Source organism: Heloderma suspectum, chromosome 2 (assembly GCF_057233095.1).
Source record: "Heloderma suspectum isolate Gila_16-S chromosome 2, 16-S_ref, whole genome shotgun sequence".
Taxonomy (NCBI): Eukaryota; Metazoa; Chordata; class Lepidosauria; order Squamata; family Helodermatidae; genus Heloderma; species Heloderma suspectum.
In genome coordinates this window covers 35729837-35733155 of record NC_139459.1, presented here as the reverse complement: position 1 = coordinate 35733155, position 3319 = coordinate 35729837, and the positions used below count along the sequence as shown (strand labels likewise).

The 3319-nt window shown below is 41.0% G+C and overlaps 1 pseudogene; it reads left to right on the top strand.

Moving 5' to 3' along the window:
• The first annotated feature begins 2062 nt into the window (after positions 1 to 2062).
• Positions 2063 to 3043, top strand: LOC146352082 (G-protein coupled receptor 4-like; annotated as a pseudogene).
• The last annotated feature ends 276 nt before the right edge of the window (positions 3044 to 3319 follow it).

Here is a 3319-nt window from a genome sequence, read left to right as displayed (position 1 = left end):
CAAACTAAAAAGGTTATGGCTGTTTTTGTTTTCCAATGCAAGTCAATGGGAAAATGTAAAAAAATGACAATTAGGACAGCTCAAAAGATCCGAGGCATAGCTCAAAAGATCCGGGGCTCTGCCCAGGTGGGCCTCTTTTAATGATGCCCCTGGTTTAGACAGAAAAAGTATAGGGCATGATGGGAGTTGTAGGAGTTTTTATTTTCTTAACATCCCATAGGATTGCACCCGAAGTGTCTGGGGTGAAAAAAGGGCAGCTTATGCAACCTTGTCCCATAACATATTATATTCCTAATCCTCTATAACAGGGGATCCTGCTTTGAACAGAAAACACTATCCAGGTATATTTTCCTACAAAGAACCATTTCTGGAGCCATTTATACATCTTTTTCAATCATCCCAGGGAGGAAAAGTAGGAATCTTCTGCTAGATCTCTTACCAATAATTTAACATTGGACTACCACTGGCAAATTGCAAGCTCACAGTGGTAGAGGGTGCATGCAGCGATAAACCAGTGTTAAACTGGCACCATTAATGCTCCTTATTTCTCTCAAGAAAAGAGTTACACTTATTCCTGGGCTGTCTCCAGTAGCTTTTCACTACTTATTCCTCTGGACTGTTTGAAACTGCTCAAGCACCTTCCAGAAATAATTTGTCATTGGTAAGATATAAGCCCTACAGAAGGGGCGGGGAAGCTGTGGCCCTCCAGATGTTATTGTTGGACTACTACCCCCATCTTCCCTGACAATTGGCCTTGCTGTCTGGGACTGATGAGATTTGGATTCCAAGAACATCTGGAGGGCCAGAGGTGCCCCACCCCTGCCCTAGAGTATTAGGGTCCAATGTAGTTATAATGGTGAACTGATAGTGTCAACCCATCTCCAAGCATGGATAATGGAAGAAGCCATCTGTCAGAAGACCGCAGACTCTTCTGCTCTTGATGCTGTTCTTGAGCTCTAAGATCTAGCCCTTCTATATTAGGTGCAAAAATGGTTTCTTTTTCATTTGAGAGGGGAGTGTCTGTGAGGATATAGAGTGTAAGGCAGTATCATTATCAGTATCACCATGAAAATAAAAATCCAAACACAGTTTGTCATGCAAAGTCCTCTATGATTAATTTGCACACTCAAGGTTTTATTGGCCAATACTGAGTGGTTAAAAAGCACTTTAGAACTAAATTCTTAAGTATAAATGAGTCATTGATTTCCCCCCTCATTTATTATATTTTAATCCCAACCTTCCACCAAGGAGTTCAGGGCAGCATTGGCTGAAAATGGTCCAAGATGCCCCATGCTTCAAGGCTGAGGGGGGCTTTCAACCTGTATCTCCCCAAAGCTCTGTCCATTATCCACACTGGCTTTCACCCTCTCTAGTTTCTCAATCATCATCCTAAAACAAAACCTATACAACCCCATAAAAGCTACTCTGGGAATCATCTGAAATTTCAGATATAAAAGAATGGTTAGCAAAGAAGTTAGCAAATATGGCAAAGTTCTCTTCCTTTATAAGCTTTAAGAATAACTGGGCACTGTCCTTTTAGTTGTGTAAAATTTATCTGTTATTAACTAGCCCCAAATCTGTTTCCAGATGCATTAGCAAATGATTTTCCTGTGGCATGGAGAAAGTTTTTAAATGATAATTTGGATATATTTGTGGATATTTTGAGTTTATATTTGATGTAACTATGTGCACCTTCAGTTTATCACTTCATAATAATTAAAAAAAACTACCCCTGGAAATGTGTTTGAAACTCCTCATTCCTATTTTCAGGGAAAACTATTTCATTGACTACTCAAAGGACAAAATATATCACACATTTTGAAACTGATCTGTTTTGGTATCTTTCCCATTTAATCTAGATAAATCCTAGAACACGTGAACCATTTCTCCTAAGCAAAAGATGTGGAAAGAAGCGGTTTGCCAAGTCTGCTCTATGTTCCCCTCCACTTTATATGGATGTATTTGAAGTTCAGCAATTCGGAGAACCCTTCACAATGGCTATGCGATAATGAAGGTCCATTACAGTGCACCATGGAGAAGTCTCTGAGATTAAGTTGGTGCAATGAATACCACCATATCCTGCCCTATGGCTTTTAACACCACCAAACATTTTGCAGTCGCTCTCTAGCATTGGCAGCTGGGCTGCCACTGAATTGTCTGGCACTTTGCACCTTGGTAGTCACCAAGACTACCAAAACACCAATGTTGTTCTCTCAGTCTATGTGCTGAACAAAGTGTTGGCCAACCTCTTGCAGACTCTGATGCTACCTTTCTGGATCATTTACAGTTACCACAATCACCACTGGGACCTAGGGAAAAAGACATGTGTGGTGTTTGGTGTAATATTCTTCACAAACTTCTATGTGCCAAGAACATCTTCTTATGTCTCATTGCCATGGAACATTATATAGGTATTGTCTGCCCATTGAAGTTCCACATATTGCAGAGCATGCATAGTGCCATCAGGATTAGCATTGCTTCTTGGCTTTTGGTGACTATATTGTGTGGTGTTGGTATCTGGATACAGATGCATGACTTGGAAACATGGCAAGGGCATTGTCTGGATGGTTTCCAGTCAGGCAAGGATTATGCATCCTTCAAAATGGCAACCACGAGCCTCAGCTTCTTTACGCCTTGCTTTCTTATGGGATTCTTCTACTTTAGGGTCCTGTTTGAGATCAGGAAGAATGTATCTTTGGTGCAAAGAGTGAAAAGGAAAGTCTATGGTTTTGTCTCCCTCATCATTGCCTCCTTCTTCCTGCTCTGTACTCCGTACTAGGTGACTTCCTTTTACCAATATTACTGGGCACTGATGCTGGAAAAGGACAAGTTTTGTGACATTGAGAGAAACAGTTTCATCTACGTAAATGTCACTTGGTGTTTAGCCACCTTGACTACGACCTTGGATCTCCTTCTTTACATCCTGCTCCTCCAAGATGTTCAGGCCAATCTCAAAGATCACCTCAGTTTCAGAGCTCGCAGGACACAGATGACACATACATTGGAACAGCAAGAGCTTCCTTTACATCCCACAAGTGGGTAGATGCAAATGCTGCCTGAGTCTCAATAAGTCATATACTGGTCTTAAACATGGAAAACCTAATTGTTGATTGCATTGTCTTCCAGATGCCTCTGATCCTATTGAAATCCTAATTTTGAGCCTTGCTGGATCAAAATGAAATATTTGGACCCTCACACAAGTATGAATGCTTCTAAATATCATCATCCTATGACAGCCACATGACCTGTAGCATTCCAAGAGGGTTGACCACTGATACATGAGTAACAACTGATAGTGTAATGTTTGTGCACCAGAGAG